Raw genomic sequence first — 9,727 nt, forward strand, 5'->3', positions numbered from 1 at the left:
TTTTTTTTTTTTAACCTATCTGGTGTTCTCACTCTTATTATGTTACAGATCCTAACTTAACAGGTGGGCTGTGTATTTTTCAAAAGAAAAATACTCTTTTCATTTGAATGTCTGGTCCTTGGAAGCTTCTTTCTCATAGGAACCATGAGATAAATGGTGGTTTGGTTCCCAAGCCAGCTCTCAAAAGCCTACTCACCTGGGACAGCAACTGAGACAGCACATTTACAATGAAAACCAGTGGAAGAAAGCAAGCATTCAGGCACCCTCACCACTGGGAACCCAACAAGCTGCCTCAGGGAGGACTAGTTTCTGTTGAGGCTGGAGGTATTACAAAGATGGTACCAGCAAGAGAGAGTGGACAGGGCCAGTAAATGCAGACAGAGGACTGGGAAGCCAGCAGTGTTGTACTCAGGTCTTCTTCCCAAGGCGCAAAGGGTGACACCCGTGCAGGGCTTGATCTTCTGAAGTCTGCACTGGCAGAGAAGACAGCTGAGCTCTTGTACTCACGTGTTGCATTTATAAGGCCTGGATTAAGTAGAATAATCAATTTTAGGTTAGAGATAGCAGAGTTATTAAATTTTGGTTGGATATCAAAGTAAAAATTAGTTAACATTCAATCAGAATTGATTAACCTTAGGTTGGGGGCATATTACTGGAACAGAGTAGAAACTTGGGGATCAGCTCTTCTTTACCTCTGTACCTCCAGAAAAGTAGGAAAAACAAGGGAATAGTGAAGGAAAGCCATAAACATGCATTGCAAATGCTTTACCAGTCTTAGGGTATTTGTGTGTGTGTGTGTGTGTGATACTACATAGGAGCTTAAGCCTTCCCAGAAGTTCTTGGTTAAGGACACAAGTCAGTGGCCAGGGAATGGAGGGGGTGGGGGCGGGGTGGGGAGTGAGGCATTTGCTTTGGGTGCATAATTTAAGGGGGAACCAAAAAACTCAGTAATCAAGGCAAAAAATATTCTTATTTTTAAAACTCTAAATTAACCACTACAATATTGTAAAGTAATTAGCCTCCAACTAATAAAAATAAATGTAAAAAAAAAAACCCAACTCTAAATTAATGCCAAAAATCCACAATAAGTATAAAAAAATTTTCAACATAGCCAGGATCCACACCAGTGCCATGCTGAAATGTATGAGAGCCTGAGGCAAAAGGGAAATTGTTAGTAGCCATGCTGCCTTTGTTTAAAACTTTGATATTTTGTTCATTGTTTTTTCATATTTTACATTAGTTTTGATTCTGTTAATGTTGCATAAAATACTATTTATCTTTGTTACTGAGTTTTTTGGTGCCCCCTTAAATTTGGCACCCGAGGCAGGTGCCTCACTCACCTTGCCCTGCCCCACCCTGAGGACTGGTCAGAAGTGGGGACTCCCATCTAACTCCCAGGCCACCGTCTACTGGAGGCCTATTAGCAGGCGCCGTATCTCAGTTTTCTTCCAAAATGTCCCATCTCCTTCCCCTTGGTTTCTGGGAACAGGGAGAAGTGTTCAAGATCTTATACCTTGTTCTTATCCTCAGCTGTCTCCCAGCTCTTGGGCGCAAAGATTTGCATCCTTCCTTCAAAACCAAGAGAAGTGGCAGAGCTGAATGGGTACCAAAACCCTCTGGTGAGAGAGGGCAAGCAGGGCACCGTCCTGCTAATGAAATGAAACCTCACACAATTCACTGCTTTGATTATCTGAAACACCAGCATTTGGGAAAACAGGTGCGTGGGAAAGGAATTTTCCTCGGCTTTCCTGAGGGAGTGTGGACAAGGAAGTCATTTAAGGATACATGTCAAAGGAGAAAGAAAGTGCCTGGAACTATGTGGGCCTGGGGACACCCCTCTTCAGCCACCGTCATTTCTTCCCTGGGCCTACGATGGTGGGGCAGCCCCCCGAGAAGGCTGGCCTGGGCCCCTGCTGCGCTATCACTGTCCTGAGTCTGGCAGTGACCAGGGCCTTTTCCCCTTGAGTTTTGGGCTCAGAGGCGACCTAACGCAGAAGTGGGCATGACTGCTCCAGGCTGTGCTGAGCGGGTGCTCTTCCAGGAAGCCTCCTCGCTGTGGCCACAGGAAAGGCCCCTCATTCGAGGGACCTGAAGCCAGGCAAGCAGCCAACCCTCCAAGTCAGAGAGCACACCTCCCTCTGACCACCATCCACACAGTCCACTCTCATGGTGCAGGAAGCCTTCACTTCGGGGAACTGAGGCAGAGATATAGCTGGACACATAGTTATTTTGCCTTGTTGATTTTGTTCATGTGCTTGCAGCAAATTCGATGATCAGTTCTGGAAAGTCTGAGGGGCTTTCCTGGTGGTGACCTGAAGATGCGAAAACCACGCTCACTGCTCCTTCCCTCCCTTTCCTGTTTCTCTTTCTTTGTTGCTTCTTCCCCTCCTTCATCCATAACTCTTTCTCTCCCTCTGTACTTCCTTTCATTATTTATCTCCTGCTTTCCTTCCTCTCCTTCCCTTTTTCCTTCAATCCTACCAGGGAGGATGAAAGTCTACACTCTTAAGAATTCAGACTGATAGCACCAACCCACCAAGTTCCCTGTGTATCCTTGCAAACTCAAGCTCCTTCCTGCCTTAAGGATTTAAGCTGTGGATAGGGCCTCCCTGAAAGCTCAGTTGGTAGAGAATCCGCTTGCAATGCAGGAGACCCTGGTTCGATTCCTTGGTTGGGAAGATCTGCTGGAGAAGGGATAGGCTACCCACTCCAGGATTCTGGCCTGGAGAATTCCATGGACTGTATAGTCCAGGGGTCGCAAAGGGTCGGACATGACTGAGCAACTTTCGCTTTCAGGAAATACTAACTGCTGACCTAACCACTCCCTTGCCTTGGGAACTTGGAACGTGTAACTTGGAAAAACAAAAACATTCTGTAGAGCAGGGGGTCTCCAACTTCTGAGCTCTAATGCCTGATGATCTGAGGTGAAGATGATGTAATAATAATTACACATAATAATAAGAATTAAAGTGCACAATAAATGTAATGTGCTTGGATCATCCTCAAACCATCTCCCCCCTCCCCACCCCCAATCTGTGGAAAAACTTTTTCAGGAACCTGGTCCTTGGTGCCAAAAAGGTTGGGGACCACTGCTGCAAACTGCATCCCCGTGAAGACCTTAGGGACCCAAGCCCTAACAATCTGGAATGGCCCGGCTCCGCTGTATCAGGCCCTTCTATGCGACGCCACAATCTGCTCCATAACTGGGCACTGATCTAGGGCTTTGTGACTGTTTTAAGCAATAGTAAATTCACCCTACAAAGTCAGAGAGGGAGCTTCTTGATGGCTGCTGTCAATTTTATTGCTTTATCCTAGTTACTAGGATAGACTCTGCAGCCGCAGTGTTTATTGGTTTTATGTATCGCATGTTGTTGCTGCTCTGACAAGCTACTCCTATAAAAATGTGTTATTATTGCACGTTGTAGCTCAGTGAGCTGACCGTGCATTTCAAAGTGTACTGAAGCAAATAGCGATGAAGTCCATAAAAACCGACTGGCCCCCATCACAGAGGATGCTCTGAGTGGACTGCAACTCCCACAGTCTGGAAGCAAATTATACCTTTCCCCTGTGCCAGCGGCCCTGACTGCTAATGGAACACAGCACAGACCCAAACACAGGCATTATCTATGTGTCCAAGTTAAATTTCAGGACAGGAAACTGTCATTTTACTTCTACTCATCTAATTCCCCAATAAGTGATGCTTGCAATTTTGAAGTTTATAAAAGTATGAAATAAATGGCTTTACAATACTTTCATATATTACTATAGGATGCATGAGGGGTGGCTGACATTGCTTTCCATCTGTTCTGAATGCCGAAAGGAAAATTAATTTGAATTACAGCAAGAGAGGAGGTGGTTAGTTCTAAGCAAGTCAAGACTGAGGGGGGGTCCTGGGTGTCGAGCTAGAATCAATTGCCTGAGACATTAAGAATTAGGATGCCTAATACAATGGGAGTTAGTCTGGCTGCAGAGGAGTCAGCAGCCCAGTGTGACTCCCAGAGCTCCCAGACACTGGTTTATCACCAGAATCATTGGGGAAATTCTTTACAGAGCAGATTTCCATGCCCTACCCTGTATATATTGGGATTCTGTTAGACTAGGGTTGGCCTTGGACTTTTAGCCAAATTATTTCATGTAAAATCCTTCCTTTAACTTTATCAAACAGTAACAGAAATACATGTCAGACTCCATGAGCTAAAAAACTATGCCATACCCTATAAGAGGAAATGTCCCAACAAAATGGGAAGAAAAGGTTAAGGAGGCTTCCAGTCCAAGAGTGAGGCACCTGGGCAAGCAGCTCATTAGTCTCTTCTGCCATCACCACCAGGCCACAAGCCTCTGTTCCTCAACTACCCTGTTCTGCCACCTATCCATCCCCACTCCATCCCAGCTACTGACAACTGGAAATCACTTATTGAATACTGTAGGTCTTGAAAAAGGAATTTGGAATTTGGAAAACTCAGCAGTGGCCACAGGACTGGAAAAGGTCAGTTTTCATTCCAATCCCAAAGAAAGGTAATGCCAAAGAATGTTCAAACTACCACAAAATTGCACTCATTCCACATACTAGCAAAGTAATGCTCAAAATATTCCAAGGCAGACTTCAACAGTACGTGAACTGAGAACTTCTAGATTCACAAGTTGGATTTAGAAAAGGCAAAGGAACCAGAGATCAAATTGCCAACATCTGTTGGATCATAGAAAATGCAAGAGAATTTCAGAAAAACATCTACTTCTGCTTCATTGACTATGCTAAAGCCTTTGACTGTGTGGATCACAACAAACTGTGCAAAATTCTTAAAGAGATGGGAATACCAGACCACCGTATCCGCCACCTGAGAAACCTGTATGCAGATAATAAGCAACAGTTAGAACTGGACATAGAACACTGGACTGGTTCCAAATTGGGAAAGGGGTACATAAAAGCTGTATATTGTCACTCTGCTTACTTAACTTATATGCAGAGTACATCATGCAAAATGCCAGGCTGGATGAAGCTCAAGCTGGAATCAAGATTGCCAGGAGAAATATCAATAACCTTAGATACGCAGATGACACCACTCTTATGGCAGAAAGCGAAGAGGAGCTAAAGCGTCTCTTGATGAAAGTGAAAGAGATGAGTGAAAAAGCTGGCTTAAAACTCAACATTCAAAAAACTAAGATCATTTGCCATCACTTCATGGCAAATAGATGGGGAAACAATGGAAACAGTGACAGACTTTATTTTCTTGGGCTCCAAAATCACTGCAGATGGTGAGTGCAGTCATGAAATCAAAAGATGTTTGCTCCTTGGAAGAAAAGCTATGACCAACCTAGACAGCATATTGAAAAGCAGAGACATTACTTTGCCAACAAAGGTCTGTATAGTCAAAGCTATGGTTTTTCCAGTAGTCATGTATGGATGTGAAAGCTGGACAATAAAGAAAGCTGAGCACCAAAGAATTGATGCTTTTGAATTGTGGTGTTGGAGAAGACTCTTGAGAGTCCCTTGGATGGCAAGAAGATCAAACTAGTCAATCTTAAAGGAAATCAGTCCTTACTATCCAATGGAAGGACTGATGCTAAAGCCAAAACTCCAATACTTTGACCATCTGATGCAAAGAACTGACTCATTTGAAAGACCCTGATGCTGGGAAAGATTGAAGGCAGGAGGAGAAGGGGATGACAGAGGATGAGATGGTTGGATGGCATCACCGACTCGATGGACATGAGTTTGAATAAGCTCCGGGAGTTGGTGATGGACAGGGAAGCCCGGCATGCTGCTGTCCATGGGGTCACAAAGAGTTGGACACGACTGAGCAACTGCACTGAACTGAATCTACCATTTTCAAATTTGGTTTTAAAAAGCCATTATTGCTCATGAAAGATTAAACAGTGAACTACATTGAACATTGACCTCTCGCTGCCTACCTTTTCCTCCATTTTTACATAATATTCTCTAAACACTTGGCTGTTCGAGACATGATACTAGATCCTGCAAAGAGAAGCAGAGGACAGGGAACCACCTGAGCATTTCTCCATCTCCCCCTTCTCCATTCATGTCAGGTCATGGGCTTTCTAAATAGCTTGGGGCATTCTTTTTTCTCTTTCTACTCTTCTTGGAAAGGATCTAAATATCCAACAAGAGATAAAGGATTAAATAAGGTAAGGAAAGACTCTATGTTCTTGGGTGGGATAAGAGCATAAACATGCTGATACTACCAGGAAATAAAGAAACACAGATTAAAATAAGATAAGGTTTATATCTAGTAGTCTGGCAAAAAAAAGGAGACTAGATACTAGTGTAGGTGGAAAGCGAGCTTATAGGAACTGCACACACTGCTTAGGGGTGTAGACTGGTGTAGCTATTGTAGAACCACGAGGCAAAAATTCATCAAATTAAATACATCACCCACCAATCCTGCGCTGGGTGTGTATGACAAGAAAATTTCACAATTCCACAATGGTATTCAGTGCACCATTGTTTCTTTATGGGTGAGTTCAAATCCATTTAAGGGGTCATCACTAGGGAAATGGGCATTTAAAACCTCTAAGATGCACATCATGAGGCATCATCCAGTAACTAGAAGTGGTGAGTTAGACACAGCTATAGCAATGTAGCTGAATCTTAAGCATACAGTGTGGGAGGAGGTCATGGAGAGGACATGATCACCAGTTGACCCGAAGTTGGACCCATCATTTGGAGTCTCCTCACCCCCTCCCCTGTCCTCGTAAAGTATGTGTGGTGTTCCCATAGGAGGAGTCGTTTTCAAGGACTTGGCCTTGAGAGAGCAAGGCCAATCATCTGCACGTTATACATGCCTGAATCCTGTTAAGGCCTCTATGTTAACCTTCAGGCACGTAATCTGTGGGTTTTATTTATTTTCCCTCCCAGTTAGGTTGCCCTCCGAGATTCGAAGACTTCCCCCAGACCCACCAGTGCGAGAGTTTCCTGGTGTTTGGAAACTTTCTCTATTAAGACTCCCTCCCCAGGACGGGTCTCCGTCCCTAGCTCTTTTGTCTCTCTTTTTATCTTTTATATTTTGTCCTACCTCCTTTTGAAGACAATGGGCTGCTTTTCTGGGCTCCTGATGTCCTCAGCTAGCGATCAGAAGTTGTTTTGTGAAGTTTGCCCTGCGTTCAATTGTTCTTTCGATGAATTTGTAGGGGAGAAAGTGGTCTCCCCGTCCTATTCCTCCGCCATCTTGGCTCCTCCATCTATGTTAACCTTTAAAACCCTGGCAGGTGGGTGCGGAGATCCCCTTGTCCCGGGGCCACCGCAGAGAAGCCTCGTCGGTGAGTCCCCTGCTTATAAACCTGCCGCCTGCCAGCCTGGGGCTGCTGTCTCTTCAGTCTCCCCTTGTCTTCCATGCATGAGCCAGTTTGGGAACCAACATATAGACCTTAATGGAAAAAAACAAACACCCAAACGACTTATTAACATGATTTTCATAAATTAAAAATACATGTATACAGAACAATGATACTTACATTTTTTAAGAACACAAACAATTAACATAGTTGCCTATGGGGCAGGAGAGGAGGCTGGATGGGAGTGTAGGGGTAAGTTAAATGAATCCTGGCTCCAAGGTCGATGAGCCAAGACTTTAGAGCAGGAAGACCTCAAGCATCCAAGTCTGAGGTTCTCCACTTGTGCATATGTACAGGAGAGGAAATACTGCGTCACGTCTTTAACATGAAATGCCATGTGGTCATTACACAGTATTGCAGGATACTTAGAGACGTTGAAATCTATTTTTGATTTAATACTAAGCAAAAGAAGTTACCCAACATCATGCCCACTATTATTTCTTTTTTTCTGTTAAAATAAAAATCCATATAAATTGAAGAATAAAAGTGTCTGGGGAAGGGCAGTGACTTAATCTTTTTATTGCTTTTCTGTATTTGTAATTTGCCTTCACTTGACCATGTATTGCACAATAAAGAAAAATAAGAATTTTTAAAAACTTTTTTGGTTTTCACAACAGCCCAAGAATAAAGAAATGGTGAGAATTTCCAGTACTGAAAAAGGAGGTGGAATTTTTCTAAAGCTTTGCAATTTCAAAGGCAAATGCTTAAGCCCAAGCTTCCCGGATTGCTCTTTGCTTTCCCTTGAGAACAGAAGGAGCCCTGGGTGTCCTAAGGATCCCTCTGGGAAGGGGCAGCAGCCAAGCGGCTGAGAGTCATCTTACCGGGCGGCCCTGAGCTGACAGACACGGGAGACCGTCCACAGGGACTGCCCTCAGTACCCCGCGAGAGTGAGTCTGCCTGCAGCCGCGGAAAGCCACTTCAGCACAACACTGTTTCACAGTGTCTGTATTCCAAAGAGACAGAACTTTCAGGCAAAGGGTATCTATTTAGACAGGCTACAGCTGGAGGAGATGGCGATGCCAGCTGACATGTGAAGGCTGGGTAGTGGCAACATGCTTGCTTTAGGCCTTGCAAAAACCTCTTTCTTCACCTCTAGGTTCTGACAGCCGTCTCTTCAGTGCTTCAGGGAAGCAGCCAATGACTTTGGGAGATGCTTTCAGCTTTATAACATCAAGAGCCTTTTTGTAAAGCTCTGTGGGGCAGTTCTTAGAAACCGTCTGCAATGGATCTTCTTCCTTTCCCCCTACATCTGAACAGACTCGGTGGCATGTCAGAAAACATACAGGGAACTTTGGTCTTGGGAACAGAGCCCCTTTTGGGAGTGTTTGCCTGCATCCAAGTATTGGGACTGACAGCCCCATCGCAGCCTGTGATGTTACGAGGTGTCGATCTTGTCTTTCGGAATGCACGGTCCCAGCAATTCATGAGATGCTGGTGCTAAAGCCTCCAGTCCAGGGTCTACGGTGTCTGAACTGCCAGAGAACCTGAACCTGGGCCAAATGATTGACTTTCAGTATAAAGAATAGTAATGAAACCAAAGTTCAACAAAGCTGTGGTGATTTTCCAGCTTTCCTAGATATATGAGATGCATACAGTACTAACTGGGGTAGGAGGCAGAAAGAGAGGAATACACAAAATGATGACATTGAGGAAAGTGTTAAGAACATACTGGTAGGAAGGAAATTAAATTGAGTGAACTGCCCTACCATTGAGTTGCTTAATGTCCAGCCTATACTGAAGCAAGCAAATTTCCACAGTTAACAGAGCTACATTTTTTCATGTAACATTTGTGTTGTGAACCAAAAATCTAGAAGGGAAATTGCCTACTGATTAATTACAACTAATAAAGGACCCCTATTACAGAGAACGATTAGCTTCCTTGGCTCATGGCTTCCCACTGATCATCAAGTTTGTAATTTTGGATAATACGATTTTTCTGCATATAAACTTAAAAAGAGAAAATGAGGTGGCTTAGATCATTCAGAGGGGCCTGGATCTGAATTCAAGTGCAAGATACCTGGTAACGTTTAGAAAGGTCAAGAGCTTTAGAACCAGAAAAATCCACATCCTAAAGTAAGCTATCTTTATAGGGTGTGTGTTAAGCAAACCACACAGCCTGTCTGCTCAGTAAAATGGGGATGTCATCACCATCTGGTTTGAGGCTGGTTTTGGGGCTCAAATAAGATGGCAGATAAAATTCATGTTGCCCAGCACTAAGTGTACATGCAGAGTAGGCAGACACTAAATGTAAGGTGGCTTCCTTCCATCCTGATGTCTTATTGGTTTTTAATTATAAGGGAGGAGATCGGATGGAAGGAAAAGAAAGGAGAGAGAACACATGGTAACTGATGGAACAAAGCTTTGGGAGAAATGAACA

This window comes from Cervus elaphus, chromosome 25, assembly GCF_910594005.1.
Source record: "Cervus elaphus chromosome 25, mCerEla1.1, whole genome shotgun sequence".
NCBI lineage: Eukaryota > Metazoa > Chordata > Mammalia > Artiodactyla > Cervidae > Cervus > Cervus elaphus.